Here is a 16,433-nt window from a genome sequence, read left to right as displayed (position 1 = left end):
CTTCTCGTCCTCGCCATCATCCTGGAGGGCTGTAACCCGGAAGTGGTCTCCGCACTGGTATGTAAACCACTTCCTGCCCCTCCTCTGTGCCTGATGTTCATTTGTGCTATCAAGTGCTTCTGGCCGCCCGTGGTCTCTGTGCGTTCCTTGCCCTCTGACCTTGGGTCTCTTCTTTTCTCTGCAGTGCCTTGCCTGTTTCCTGTGTCCCTGCCGTGTTTTCATCAGTTCCTGTTTCTCTGCAGTACCTTGCCTGCTCCTGTGACCCTGCCTCGCTCCCGTCAGTCCCAGTGTCTCTGTAGTATTCCTGCCAGTCCCTGTGTTCCTGTAGTGTCTCTGCTAGTCCCTTCGTCTCTGTAGCACCTTGCCAGTCCCTGTGCCTCTGCCTTGTTCCCGCCGGTCCCTGTGTGGCTGCAGTGTTCCCGCCAGGCTTTTGTCTCAGCCATACCCGCCAGTTCTGTGTCTCTGCAGTTCCCACCTATCCTGAGTTCCTGCCGTCATCACCAGCCCGTTATCTTCCCCTTTTTCCGTCTTGATCCTAAAGCTTCCATGGCAATAGTCTCTCACAGGCCTGCCCCTAACTCTCCCTGTATAGGGGGCGGTCAATCTGGTCAGCTCGCCCGTGAGGGGATCATCGTCGCAGTCCAGAGGGTCAACTTTTCATTTTTATCTACCCTACTGACCATGCTAAGGTAGCTTTTGTAGTTTCTCATTTGGAGGGTGAGGCTCTGGCGTGGGTCAATCCCCTCTGGGAGAGAGACGATCCTTTGGTCTCCCAACTCATTCCGTTCCAAGATACCTTCCGCAAGGTATTTAATGAATCTGGTCGTCTGGTCTCTACCACAGAGTCCCCCTTCAACCTTCACCAGGGTACTCTTTCTGTAGCCCAGTACGCCATCCGTTTCTAGACTCTGTCCTCAGATTTAGGGTGGAACAATGAGACTTTGGTTGGTGCTTCAGACAAAGGAATCTCCGAAACGTGCGTCGGGCTGCTCTGTACTTGGGCACGTAGGACTGACAGGTATATATATTATCTATCCCTGAATCTCTCATATCTCTCTTTTTCAGTGGTGTGCATATGCAATCTTGAGTTGCACGTGAGGACATGTCTATGTATGGCGCAGTTCCCTTTTCCCCTTGTTTAGATACTTTGCCACACATTTGTTTGGCATTATTCATAGCATTTTATATCTACAACACATGCACTTTAGCTTTATCCCTTGGATTTGACTTTAGCACCTTTTTAAACCCTCCCTTACCTCACTATATATATCACGTATATACATGTATATGTGTCCATGAAATGCACACCATTATGAGTCTTTTATAAAGATCATGGGATTGTCTAATTTATTTTATTTTTTATATTGTATTTTATCCTGTCTATTCCTAATACATTTTAATCTATATATTCCCAAGTACGTGCACTGTTGTGCCGTTGCTGCCATATAAATACAATAAAGGCTTATCTTTTATTATTCCTAATCTTGGCTATTGTAGCTTTTTATATTTTTTATATTTTTTATATATTTGTTAGGCTTGAGTGTCCAGTTGACGTTTTTTTGGTTTTCATATAAGTTCCGAGTGGTCTGCCACTTCTCCTTCTTTTAGCAACACGATTTCGGTATATTATGTACGATATTTATTTTATATTTGATTTTATATGGAATTCTGATACTCCATCAACTAGAAATACAGTTACGTTCTTCTAGGTCATTCCAGGTGGTGGATATTGAGGAGGAGCCTGCACACATCATTGATCCTGCCAGAGTCATCACGGTTGCTCCAGTTTTTCTCACCTCTTTGCCTCCGGGTAAGACCTTTGTTGCTGAGGGGAACAGAAAACACGTCTTACTTTGGGGTCATGCCTCCAAACTGGCTGGACATGTTGGTTTCAAAAAAACCTTCCGTTTGATCTATCGCTATTACTGGTGGTCAATGTTGTCTAAGGATGTCCAAAGTTTCGTCGCCTCTTGTCCTTCCTGTGCCAAGAATAAGATTCCCAGGCAACTATTTTCTGGGCTTCTACATTCTTTACCGGTGCCTTCCACTCCGTGGCAACATTTATCAATGGATTTCATCACTGACCTGCCTCGTTCTTCTGGTTGCACCGTCATCTTCGTGGTCATGGATCGTTTCTCCAAGATGGCTCATTTCATTGCTCTTCCAGGTTTACCTTCAGCTCCCGAGCTGGCAAAGATTTTTGTTCACCATGTTTTTCGTCTTCATGTACTTCCCTTACATATTGTTTCTGACTGTGGTGTCCAGTTCACCGCCCAATTCTGGAGATCTCTCTGTAAGTCAATGAACATCTCGCTTGACTTTCCTTCGGCCTATCATCCACAGTCCAACGGCCAAGTGGAACTTACTAATCAGACTTTGGTGTCCTATCTCCGTCATTTCTCCAATGCCCATCAGAATGATTGGTCAGATTTACTACCGTGGGTCAAGTGCTTCTGGCTGCCCATGGTCTCTGTGTGTTCCTTGCCCTCTGACCTTGGGTCTCTTCTTTTCTCTGCAGTGCCTTGCCTGTTTCCTGTGTCCCTGCCATGTTTTCATCAGTTCCTGTTTCTCTGCAGTACCTTGCCTGCTCCTGTGACCCTGCCTCGCTCCCGTCAGTCCCAGTGTCTCTGTAGTATTCCTGCCAGTCCCTGTGTTCCTGTAGTGTCTCTGCTAGTCCCTTCGTCTCTGTAGCACCTTGCCAGTCCCTGTGTCTCTGCCTTGTTCCCGTCGGTCCCTGTGTGGTTGCAGTGTTCCCACCAGGCTTTTGTCTCAGCCATACCCACCAGTTCTGTGTCTCTGCAGTTCCCACCTATCCTGAGTTCCTGCCGTCATCGCCAGCCCGTTATCTTCCCCTTTTTCCGTCTTGATCCTCCAGCTTCCATGGCGATAGTCTCTCACGGGCCTGCCCCTAACTCTCCCTGTATAGGGGGCGGTCCATCTGGTCAGCTCGCCCGTGAGGGGATCGTCGTCGCGGTCCAGGGGATCCACTTTTCGTTTTTATCTACGAATCGTCACAGAAGGTATTCCATCTAGCTGCCATAACATCACCCCAGCGGACCCCTTAAAGCAGCGTCTGTCACCCTGACCGAATACCACAGGTGGCGTCATGAACACAATCTTTATCCCTTTAAAGACCTTTCCCTTTTTACACGGACGTCCCAGGGCCACGGACCGGGTCAGCCACCGTGATATCCCCCTGTGAACCGCAGGACCCGGTACCGAGTACCCCATGGCCCCATGGGGGCACTCCATATTGATTCTGAGTTACATCCTGTATTATACCCCAGAGCTGCACTCACTATTCTGCTACTGCAGTCACTATGTACAGACATTACATTACTTATACTGTGTTACATCCTGATTATTCCCCAGAGCTGCACTCACTATTCTGCTGGTGCAGTCACTGTGTACATACATTACATTACTGATCTTGTACTGATCCTGAGTTACATCCTGTATTATACTCCAGAGCTGCACTCACTATTCTGCTGGTGTAGTCACTGTGTACATACATTACATTTCTTATCCTATACTGATCCTGAGTTACATCCTGTATTATACTCCAGAGCTGCACTCACTATTCTGCTGGTGCAGTCACTGTGTACATACATTACCTTACTGATCCTGAGTTACATCCTGTATTATGCCCCAGAGCTGCACTCACTATTCTGCTGGTGCAGTCACTGTTTACATGCATTACATAACTTCTCCTGCACTGATCCAGAGTTACCCTTATTATACTGCACACTCTTGAACACTGTTCACACATAGCTTTTTGGGAAGACATCTGAATGTCTTACGATCACCATTTGACAGCTGGTGGACAAAGTTATCTTGTGTTTATGGACACTTACACTGCATCTTTCAATGTGCTGTAATTAAGCCAGCATTATCTGTATAGGCTCACATAGATGATCATTTACTTGCAGAATTGTTTCTGAATTATTGTTATAATTTTTTTTCCCGCTGTGGGCAGCAGGTGGCAGTGTCTTAATTAAACATGGTTCCCAGTGCCAGCCCAGGGCTAATATGTGGCTGGTAGCAGATAGTTTGTCAGCTAGTCATTTTTTTGAGGATCCAGTGGTGTAGAGTAAATATTGAACCTTCCTTTAAGATGCAGGGTTTTTTTCTTACGTGTGCTATCTGCATCTGAATGGAGAGCGCTCATTCCACAAAGCTGCATTGTCCGTGCTGTTACAGTCCCTACCTTGGGACTTGCAATAGTTAGGTTGTGTTTGGACATAAATATTTAGAGACTAAATGAATCTCAAAGTTCTCACTCAAAGCTTCAGCCGGGAGCTTGTGTGAAATGCAAAAGGCATGGATTGCTCGCAGCAATTCCTACTCCACTGTAACTTGGTCTCAGACATTTTACATAATTGGCAGGTTATGCTATATGAAGGATACATTGAGGATAGCCCCTTTAAGAGAACCAAAAGGAGATCCTACCAGAAGAACTGTAGTGGTGGCAGCAGCCGAGGCACTTTCCCCGTCAGTTGGAGATGCAGAATGTTGGTTTATAGAATGGCTGTATTTCCCCTTCCATCTGTACTACAAAAAGTTACAACAGCCAGAGCTTCTTATCAGCTGTTGTAATTTAATCAATAAAGCAGGAAATGGGAAGGAAATGCAGAGAACAGCTCAAAAACTTTCTGGCTCCTCACAACTGTAATGTAATGGCTCTACAGGAGAAGTACACTACAGTTATGCTCAAAAGTTTACATACCCCGACACCATTTCTGCTTTCTTGGCCTTTTTTTCAGAGAATATGAATGATAACACCAAACTTTTTCTCCACTCATGGTTCGTGGTTGAGCATTTATTGTAAAACTACTGTGTATTCTCTTTTTAAATCATATTGACAACCCAAAACATCCAAATGTCTCTGATCAAAAGTTTACATACCCTGGTGATTTTGCCCTGATAACATGCACATAAGTTTACACAAATGGGTTTGAATGGCTACTAAAGGTAACATCCTCACCTGTGACCTGTTTGCTTGTAATCAGTGTGTGTGCATTAAAGCTGAGTGAGTTTCTGAGATCCAGACAGACTCTTACATCTTTCATCCAGCCACTGACGTTTCTGGATTGTGAGTCATGGGGAAAGCAAAAGAATTGTCAACGGATCTACGGGAAAACATAGTTGAACTGTATAAAACAGGAAAGGGATACCAAAAGATATCTAAGGAATTGATAATGCCAGTCAGCAGCGTTCAAACTGTGATTAACAAATGGAAAATCAGGGGCTCTGTAAATATAAAACCACTGTCAAGTAGACCAACAAAAATGTCGTCCACAACTGCCAGGAAAGTTGTTTGGGATGCAAAGAAAAACCCACAAATAACATCAGCTGAAATACAGGACTCTCTGAAAACTAGCAGTGTGCCTGTTTCAAGATACACAATAAGGAGGCACTTGAAGAAAAATTGGCTGCATGGTCGAGTCGCCAGAACAAAGCCATTACTGCGCAAATGCCACAAAATATCTTGCCTACAATACGCAAAACAGCACAGAGACAAGCCCCAAAACTTCTGGAATAAGGAAATTTGGAGTGATGATACCAAAATTGAACTTTTTGGCCACAACCATAAATGTTACATTTGGAGAGGGGTCAACAAGGCCTATGATAAAAGGAACACAATTCCTACTGTAAAGCATGGAAGTGGATCGCTGATGTTTTGGGGATGTGTGAGCTCCAAAGGCACAGGAAACTTGGTCAAAGTTGAAGGGAAGATAAATGCAGCACACTATCAGCAAATAACTGGAGGCAAATTTGCAATCATCAGCCCAGAAGCTGCGCATGAGACGTACTTGGACGTTCCAACATGACAACAAACTAAAACACAAGGCCAAGTTGAAATGTCATTGGCTACAGCAGAACAAAGGGAAGGTTCTGAAGCTGCCATCTCAGTCTCCTGACCTCAATATCATTGAGCCACTCTGGGGAGATCTCAAGCTCGCAGCTCATGCTAGACAGCCCAGGAATTTACAGGAACTGGAGGCTTTTTGCCAAGAAGGGTGGGTAGTATGCGAGAAAATAAAGAACTTCATCCAGAACTCCCACAAAAGACTTTAAGCTGTCATTAATGTTAGAGGGGGCAATACACGGTATTAAGAAATGCGGTATGTGAACTTTTGATCAAGGTCATTTGAGTGTTTTGAGTTGTCATTATGATTTCAAAAGAGAAAACACAGTAGTTTGACAATAAATGGCTTCACCCAACCACTAACCATGAGTGGAAAAATAGTTTTGGTGTTATCATTCATATTCTCTGAAAAAAGGCAAAGAAAGCAAAAGTTCTGCAGGGGTATGTAAACTTTTGAGCACAATTGTATATGGACAAAATTATTGGGCCAAGGCTGTGGATCGCCCCAAAGGGCTAGGGGTACTCAGTACCGGGTCCTTCGGTTCTCAAGGGGGATGTCACGGTGGCTGACCCGGTCTGTGGCCCTCGGGATGTCCGTTGTAAAAGGGGAAAGGTCTTTAAAGGGATAATGTTCGTGACGCCAAGTGTGAAGAGTGCCCTAATAAATAGGAGCATAGCTCCCCCTGGTGGACTGGAGTGTGAATTGTGTTGCATGGTTTGTGATACCTGGTAAAGTGATCTCCTTTATTGCCTCCAAATGTAACATCACTCCCCCCCTAGAGGAGAATGATATTACTGCAACGACCAGGACCCTGGGGCGCTGCAGCGGCATGTAGCTGCTCGGCCATTAAGCTCCCGGAGGGGACACAATGGTTCTGCTTATGTTAATACCAGAGGAGGTCTGGACTCTGCAGTTATGGGAGCAGCAGAGCGTTCGTGTCTTTTCTGCCCTCTGCTCCTCAGCACTTGGTGACCACACACTGTAATGTTACCAGGTCTCCACTTCGTGGTTTAGTTGCTGCGATTCCTTCCACTTCTCAATAGTATTACTTACAGGTGATGAGGGAAGATTCAAGAGGGAAGGAATGTTATGAACGGATTTGTTATACTATTGCCACCTATGACAGGACCACTCTGGTATGAGTGAGCTCTGTACCACCAGCTGTTATGTCACATGTTAGTAAAAGTAGATGGCATGGCGAGGGGCCGAATGTTATAAACAGGGGGCGAGGGGGACTAATTTTATACACTAGGGGTGAGGGGAACGGATGTTATATACTGGGGGGGGGGGCAAGGAGGCCAGATGTTATGCACTGGCGACGAAGGGCTGGATTTTCTACACTGGAGGGGTGGGGCCACATGTTATACACTAGGGATGAGGGGCTAGATGTTATACACCAGGGTCGTGGAACTAGATGTCATACACCAGGGGTGAGGGGCTGAATGTTATATACCAGGAGCAATGGGGCCAGATGTTATACACCAAGGGTGAGTGGCTTTAAGTTAAACACCAAGGGCGAGGGAGCCAGGTGTCATATACCAGGGGAGAGGGGATGGATATTAGACACCAGGAGCAAGGGGGCCAGATGTCATACACCAGGGGTCAGTGGCTGGATGTTATATACCGGGAGTGAGGGGGCCAGATGTCATACACCAGTGTCATGGAGCCAGATGTTATACAACAGTGGTGAGGGGCCAGATGTTATACGCCAGGGTTGTGGAGCCAGATTGTCACAACACAGCTGTCGGGTGACTCAGGACCCTTCCCTGTCCTTAACACTAGGGGGTGCCCTAACTCACCCTATTCCCCGGGATACTTCTCAAGGTGAAGATGCCGGGGCCGCCACTCTTGCCTTATCTTGAGTCAGCCCTCCGTTTGTTCTCTTCCCCAACCCAGGGAAGAGGGGCGCTTTTGTGCACCGTAGTACACCAAACCAACAAACAAGGGTTCACAGAAAACTCCAGGTATACAAAATATTCACTCACATATAACAGAGGAATGCATTGGGGTGTGGAGGTAGGGGAATAAACCAAAATAGAGAAGGATAGGGAATTACCACACATACAAACCAAGCAACTGTCACAGATAACTCCTCCAACTCTCCTCATATGAACTCCTTTCCCTCCATCAGCCATGCAGCAATTGCTAGCTCTGATAAGGATTTGAAACAGAGCCCAGATTATAAAGGCAAAAGGAGTGGCTAACTGAGCTAAGCTGCCAGCACAGAGATTTCAAACATGGCCGATTAACCCCTGTTCTGCCAGTAGGAATAAACACCATTAAAATGAAGAAGTGCTTTGTCTCAGCGCCGGAGTAGGAGTAATCAGATGCTGCAGTCTTCTGGCTCCACGCTGTCATGGTAACCCCATGATATTATACACCAGGGGTGAGGGTCCAGATATTATACACTGGGGTTGAGGGGGGCAAATGTTATACACTGGGGTCGTGGTGTCAGATGTTATACACCAGGGGTGAGGGGCTGGATGTTACACCCCGGGGTGGTGAGGGGGCGAGATGTTATACAGCAGGGGTAGGGGGCTGGATGTTACACACTAGGGGGAAGACGAGGGGTTGGAAGTTATACATCAGAGTTATGGTGGTGAAAAGGCCAGATGTTATACACTGAGGGCAATGGGACTGAATGAGAGACCTGAATTCAATAGTTAAGATGTGTGTTTTCAAACTTAACACCATATAATGTAAGTATGTGATGTGAATGTACAGTGGGGGAAATAAGTATTTGATCCCTTGCTGATTTTGTAAGTTTGCCCACTGACAAAGACATGAACAGTCTATAATTTTAAGAGTAGGTTAATTTTAACATTGAGAGATAGAATATCAAAGGTAAAATCCAGAAAATCACATTGTATAAATTATATAAATTTATTTGCATTTTGCATTGAGAAATAAGTATTTGATCCCCTACCAACCATTACGAGTCAGACTCTAACCTCTACAACATGGGCAAGACGAAAGAGCTTTCTAAGGATGTCAGGGACAAGATCATAGACCTGCACAAAGCTAGAATGGGCAACAAAACCATAAGTAAGACGCTGGGTGAGGAGACAACTGTTGGTGCAATAGTAAGAAAATTGAAAACAAAATGACTGTCAATCCACATCAATCTGGGGCACCATGCAAATTCTCACCTCGTGGGCTATCCTTGATCATGAGGAAGGTGAGAGATCAGCCTAAAACTACACAGGGGGAACTTGTTAATAATCTGAAGGCAGCTGGGGCCACAGTCACCAAGAAAATCATTGGTAACACATTACGCCGTAAAGGTTTAAAATCTTGCAGTGCCCGCAAGGTCCCCTTGCTCAAGAAGGCACATGTGCAGGCCTGTCTGAAGTTCACCAATGAACACCTGGATGATTCAGTGAGTGATTGGGAGAAGGTGCTGTGGTCAGATGAGACAAAAATTGAGCTATTTGGCATTATCTCGCCATGTTTGGAGGAAGAGAAATGCTGCCTATGACCCAAAGAACACCATCCCCACTATCAAGCATGGGGGTGGAAACATTATGTTTTGGGGGTGTTTCTCTGCTAAGGGCACATGATTACTTAACCACAAACAATGGAAGAATAGATGGAGCCATGTACTGTAAAATCCTGAGTGACAACCTCCTTCCCTCCTCCAGGACATTAAAAATAGGTCAAGGCTGGGAGTTCAAGCAAGACACTGACCCAAAACATACAGCCAAGGCAACAAAGAAGTGGCTCAAAAAGAAGCACATTAAGGTCATGGATTGGCCTAGCCTGTCTCCAGACCTTAGTCCCATAGAAAACTTATGGAGGGAGTTGAAGCTCTGAGTTGCCAAGCGACAGCCTCAAAATCTTAATGATTTAGAGATGATCTGCAAAGAGGAGTGGACCAAAATCTCATCATCAACTACAAAAAACGTCTGACTGCTGTGCTTGCCAACAACGGTTTTGTCTCCAAGTATTAAGTCTTGTTTGCACCGGAAGGATCAAATACTTAATTCACACTGCAAAATGCAAATAAATCTATATAATTTATACAATGTTATTTTCTGGATTTTATTTTTGATATTCTATCTCTCAATGTTAAAATTAACCTACCCTTAAAATTATAGACTCTTCATGTCTTTGTCAGTAGGCAAACATACAAAATCAGCAAGGGATCAAATACGTATTTTTCCCACTGTTTATCTGTGTAACATGTGATTAATGTTCATGTATTTGTGTGCACTGCATGTATGTAAGTATATTTGTATGAGTATAAATCTCTAATCTAGTGCTACTGCACCCCACCATCCTAGGACAGTCGGCTATAGTGCTTGTTCCCATCCATTTTTACCCCTTGTTGTGTGTCCCTAATTGGTTTGTCTAGTCATAATGTTCTTATTTTGGGAGAAGCCTAGCACAAATTAGAATGGTTCCATCCTGAGCTGCATTCCCTCTATTGCTTAATTTTTGCATAGATGAACATAAAAGAGTTTTATTTGCAATGAAGGTTTTACTTCAGTTGGCTGAATGTCTTTAAAAATAGTGCAAAGGGTTAATCCCGAAATCTCCACCCGCCTCCAGGAACTGAAGGATCGATAAGTTATTGATTAGTGAACAAGAGGGAAAGTGGCTGGCACAGGCTATGGTAATCCATCTGTAATGGACCTGCTTGGTGTGTCAGTATGACCAGGATCTGGCCCCGATGTGGTAAGACACCGTGCAGGTGTCTGTGAGAGTTGGCTGATGCCTGGAATCAGCTGCTCCTGACATTCCTGCAAAGAGCCTTGGTTCCACTGGGGGAATCCTCCGAAGCGTCTGCGAGCACAAATTCAGTGGGTGTCTCGTAAATGAGTAAACGGCCGCTTTATATCTGCAGCCACCGCGCTCGTGACTAACCCGGGAGCCGCAGCCGTTCTCTGCTTCTCTTACAAAGTGAGTCGTGTATCGGATCTGATGGTGAACACGATTATTCAATAACATGGCCACTTTTATGTCCAATATTCCAGTCAGGTCTGCTCATATCAGAAGAAACTCATCTCTACATCGTACTGTATGCTGACGTCTAATCACTAAATACCGAAAAATTCGGGAGCTGTTAACTCCAATTTCTCAAATAAGCAGAGTGAAGAGGAGAGGTTTGGAGGGATCCTCACACTGAAGAACCTGCCGGTAACACGGGAGGGGACGCAAACCACTGGTGACTACATGTGGGTGCAGAACTGGTGGGCTTCAATACGAAATCACCAACAAGATCCCCAACTATCACGGGTCTTTAATAGTATTGGTTTTCCCATATGGGCCAAAGAGAAGGTTTGGTCTTCCCTAGTCTTCAAGGTCCAGATGCAAGTGCAACCCATGCACCCTCTATAGTTACTGTATACTCCTGCACGTGTGTGAAGACCTCCAAAAACTGCTCCCTATGCACCAGCATCCTGGACCCGACATGAGCGAATGCATTATTTGTCATTAAAAGCAATTCTCCTTAAAGGGGTTTGTCTGATGGAAAATAAGTTATCACCTATCCTTAGGATAGGTGATAACTTATAGAGCAGTGGTTGGGACCTGCACCGATGTCAGAATGGGGAACTTTAATGTCCACTGGATTGATGTAGTAGTGCTAAGTTGCCATGCCATTCCTCTCCTTCCGAATGCTGTTCTTGACTTTTGCCAGCACCATAGAGAATAAAATGATTGGCCACTCCAGTATGTAATGGTGATAAATCAACTTCATTCTGCTGATCGGTGTTGGTCCCAACGGTTTGAAGCCCCACCAATCGGCTACTCATCTGGAGCAATGTAATAACTTGCTTTCTCTGGACAAACCTTGTAATTTTAAGATTTTATGCATTTATAAAGTGTAGCTGCACTTTCCATAAACCTAGAGACATGGCAGCCGATCACTGAGGGTTCAGAGGCTCACGTTCCCTAATCAAACTCATTTTATGTTTGTGTGTGTAGCCCATTCAGTATCTCCATCTACCCCCCACTCCATGAAGATGGCTGGACCATCATTGTAAATACATCATTGTAACTACACACCTGTACTTTGTATCTCCCCCACCTCATTGTAGATTGTAAGCTCTCACGAGCAGGGTTGTCTTATTTTGCTTTATTACTGTATTGTTAACATTGTTACCTATGACTGTTGTGTTTGAAACTGTTAAACTGTAAAGCGCTGCGGAATATGTTGGCGCTATATAAATAAAGATTATTATTATTATTATTATTATGATACCCCTACTGATCACTAACACGATGGAGCAAAGTGTTCCTCTTCTTATTTGCAGAAGAAAGCTCACAAACTTTATAATGAGTCTGTGTTCAGTGTCCGGAGACATCAGCACTCAACTGGAGGCTTTTGCCCTTTGTTTCAGTGATTGTGGGGGGTCTCTGCACCCAAACCCCATGGATGAATGTACACCCTTCTACAATCAATAGATGCTGGCTATCTCACACTTCTGACAATGCATATTTCTCAGGATCATAAATCCATTATCAGAGCTGGTATTTTACAAAGTGATGGCGGTATTATTTGGGTATTTTTTTGCCATAGTGTGTAGGAATTATATAGACGTATTATTCCCCACCACCAGTATTAGTTTAATACTATATATTATTTGGGCAGTATATGGCAAGGTCATATAGGCTGTTTGTAGAATTGGCACTATATGACAGTATGGAGAAGGAGCGATAACATTAATTTTTGTCAATTTAACTAAATTGAATTACCGACAAAATTCTCTGTCTGATGACATTATAATAGAGCAGGAAAATGCTAATACAAGGCGTACACACATGGATTGGTTAAATATACCACAAAGTTCAATTCTGTTTTATACAAAGTAAAGAAAAATTGAATCCTGGTAATAGTTTTCCTGTAATGGTATGCAGTTAGTAAATCCTCGCTGTAATTATTCTGGTATTAATCTAGGTTCCCAGCATGAGGATTCTGCAGCACTGAACAGAGATATAGATTACAAGGGATTAAATGGTGATATGGATTGATTAGAATTAATGTGCCGAAGTTCTGCGCAACATCCACAATGTTTGTTTCCAAGTTGCGTGATGTCAAAATAATTGTAGATATTCTAAAAAAAAAAATGGAGGAAAGTTCCTAGTGTCTTCTATCTGGTCCTGTTGGCAGCACCCATGGTCTGCTACAATTCAATATATGGCTGATGGATGGTGTCTGCCATCATGATGAGAAGAAGAGCGGTAATCCTCCCAAGAAATTTGCAATGTAGCCACCGACACAAAAGTGAACAGAGTCTATAGGAAATTTTATAGTGATACGTCTATGGCAATATGTCAGAAGATATTATACTACTACTTTGTGATATCAGAATAAGGCTTTAACAACTGCACAGGAGCAGGCTACCGACTCTGATGATGCAGGAAACAATTTGGCTTCTTAGACTAAGGTCTTTTATGGGCAAAGACCTCCTAAGCATTTAAGTGTCATTTAGCACTAAATAATGACATATTTCCTTTTTTTGCCAATTTATTTTTACTTTTTTGATTGTAGATTTTTTTTTATTCTGTTATCTGTACATGATCATGACGTCGCCCATATTGCCTGAGCAGTAGTTTTGTATAATGCTTTACAGCATTCAAAAAAGCCATTGGAAACTGCAATCTGGAGATGACTCATTGACCTTTATGGGAGAGTGTTATGGGCATGCTCTGTAACCTGCGCAGAGGTCACTGTGCAGGGAGTTGGAGAAAGTGAGCTGTGACATTGCCTTTTGTGAATGTTGGATCCTGTGTTATCTACTGTATACATGTTAGCTTTCATTGTTATCCTGCCTGTGATGATAATGAGATGACCGCTGAGAAGTGATCTCTAGAGACCAGCAGGTGCCAGACTACCATGACACTGTGAATACTGCAAGATTTCAGGACTGATCATCTAGAGTGTGGCATGGAAAACTGAAAAAAATTAGCAAAAAATGTATAAAAAGCATGTTATTTATACATTTCCTTTTGGAAATCAAGTATTGCCTCATAGTGCCAGCAGCTGAGGGCCCACCATAAACCCATGGCTGGAACCTTACATGGTGCTTCATAGTTCCAGCAGCTGAGGGCCAACCATAAACCCATGACTGGACCCTTATTTGGTGCCTCATAACCACAGCAGCTGAGGGTCCACCATATACCCATAGCTGGACTCTTACGTGGTGCCTCATAGTTCCAGCAGCTGAGAGCCCACCATAAACCCATGACTGGACCCTTACGTGGTGCCTCATAGTCCCAGCAGCTGAGGACCCACCATAAACCCATGGCTGGACCATTTTGTGTCCATGTGCTGCCATCATTAGAGTTGAGCGACCTTGACCTTTTTAGAGTCGAGCCGGGTTTCGCGAAACCCGACTATCTCAAAAGTCGGGTCGAGTGAAATCGGCCGATTATGACGTAAAGTCGGGATCGACCGAAACACGAAACCCAATGCAAGTCAATGGGGCAGCATAGTCGGCAGTGAGTGGGGGCCAGGAAAACACCTAGAGTGCCCATTTTAATGTCAAAACCATCCATTCTTCTTAATGAAGCTTGTCAAGCGTAATTTACCTTATAATAATTGGAAGGCATTTGAAATTGGGGGTCATTTGGCTAAAGTTGTGGTGGGTAGGGCTGGTTCAAGTAATTAGTGGGCCCAGGAAATCTGGACCACGTCACGGCAGTGGAGCAGGGAGAGGTAAGTATTTCAACTTTGCAAGTGCTGTGAACCTGAGCAAGCAGGGGGGGCCCACTCGTTGGCATTGGCACTGGCACAGGGCCCCTCAAAATACAGCGGTGTGTTTGCACGGCGGGGGCGCCTCCCACCGGCAGCAACACTTTTGCGTACTATGAGAGGCCCTGTGCCAGTGACGTCGCCAACTAGTATTCCTCCCCCCACCTGATGAAGGAACCTGCACTTTCATCTGCCCCTTCCTCTTTGTCCCCGTGTAAGGTGGTATGGTATGCGGGAAGAGCAACCTGACTTTCAGCAGGGTCACAATGTTGTTGTGTAGCGTGCACGGGGAATGTTGCGTTATGGGTCAATGTACCAGCAGACTCATCTATCACTGGCTGGGCAATGGGCAGGATGAGGAGGAAACACAGATATAGGCCCAAAGAATAAAGTTGGCTAAATGCAGTTCAAAATTGGTAACACAGGAATAACCAGGGGGCATTGCAGTGGAGGACAACTGGAATGAGAGGCTGACACAGAGAGTAGGCCCAAATCAGTAAGTAGTCGAAATGCAGTTCAAAATTGGCAACCGTAGTAAACAGGCGGCACAGCTTTGTTCAGTGGAGGAGAACAGCAAGGAGTGGCAGACACCGATAGTAGGCCCCAACCCAACTAGTAGGCCAAATGCAGTCTAACATTAACAACTACTTAACGAGCGCCTGAAAACGGAATTTCAGGACAGGAAACCAGGAGAACAGCAAGGAGCGGCAGACACTGTTAGTAGGCCCCAAACCAACTAGTACGCCAAATGCAGTTGTTCCATTTAACCACAATTTAACGAGAGCCTGAAGATAGAAGCTCAGGAAAGGCAACCTGGAGAACACCTTGGAGTGGAACACACCATCTCTCTCCACCCCATACCCATTTTGTAGGCCTAATGCAGTGTAGTTTTCTACAACTACTAAACGAGAGTCGGAAGACCGAAGCAATGGCAAGGAAACCTGGGGAACACCTTGGAGTGTAACACACCATCTCTCTCCACCCGATACCCATTTTGTAGGCCTAATGCAGTGTAGTTTTCTACAACTACTAAACGAGAGTCTGAAGATCGAAGCAATGGCGAGGAAACCTGGAGAACACCTTGGAGTGTAACACACCATCTCTCTCCACCCCATAGCCAATTTGGAGGCCTAATGCAGTGTAGTTTCCAACAACTACTAAACGAGAGTCTGAAGATCGAAGCAATGGCGAGGAAACCTGGAGAACACCTTGGAGTGGAACACACCATCTCTCTCCACCCTATACCCATGTTGTAGGCCTAATGCAGTGTAGTTTTCTACAACTACTAAACGAGAGTCGGAAGACCGAAGCAATGGCAAGGAAACCTGGGGAACACCTTGGAGTGTAACACACCATCTCTCTCCACCCGATACCCATTTTGTAGGCCTAATGCAGTGTAGTTTTCTACAACTACTAAACGAGAGTCTGAAGATCGAAGCAATGGCGAGGAAACCTGGAGAACACCTTGGAGTGTAACACACCATCTCTCTCCACCCCATAGCCAATTTGGAGGCCTAATGCAGTGTAGTTTCCAACAACTACTAAACGAGAGCATTAAGATCGAAGCTCTGGAAAGGCAACCTGGAGAACACCTTGGAGTGGAACACACCATCTCTCTCCACCCTATACCCATTTTGTAGGCCTAATGCAGTGTAGTTTTCTACAACTACTAAACGAGAGTCGGAAGACCGAAGCAATGGCAAGGAAACCTGGGGAACACCTTGGAGCGTAACACACCATCTCTCTCCACCCCATACCCAATTTGTAGGCCTAATGCAGCCTACTTTCCGACAACTACTAAACGAGAGCATGAAGATCGAAGCTCAGGAAAGGCAACCTGGGGAACACCTTGGAGTGTAACACAC

At 44.8% G+C, this 16,433-nt stretch overlaps 1 protein-coding gene across 1 annotated transcript in view; it reads right to left on the bottom strand.

Moving 5' to 3' along the window:
* CACNA1B (calcium voltage-gated channel subunit alpha1 B) overlaps positions 1-16,433 on the bottom strand; it is a 467,134-nt gene that overhangs the window by 216,393 nt on the left and 234,308 nt on the right. The window lies entirely within an intron of this gene.

Source organism: Ranitomeya imitator, chromosome 2 (assembly GCF_032444005.1).
Source record: "Ranitomeya imitator isolate aRanImi1 chromosome 2, aRanImi1.pri, whole genome shotgun sequence".
NCBI classification, from domain to species: Eukaryota; Metazoa; Chordata; class Amphibia; order Anura; family Dendrobatidae; genus Ranitomeya; species Ranitomeya imitator.
This window is presented reverse-complemented; position numbering and strand designations above follow the sequence as displayed.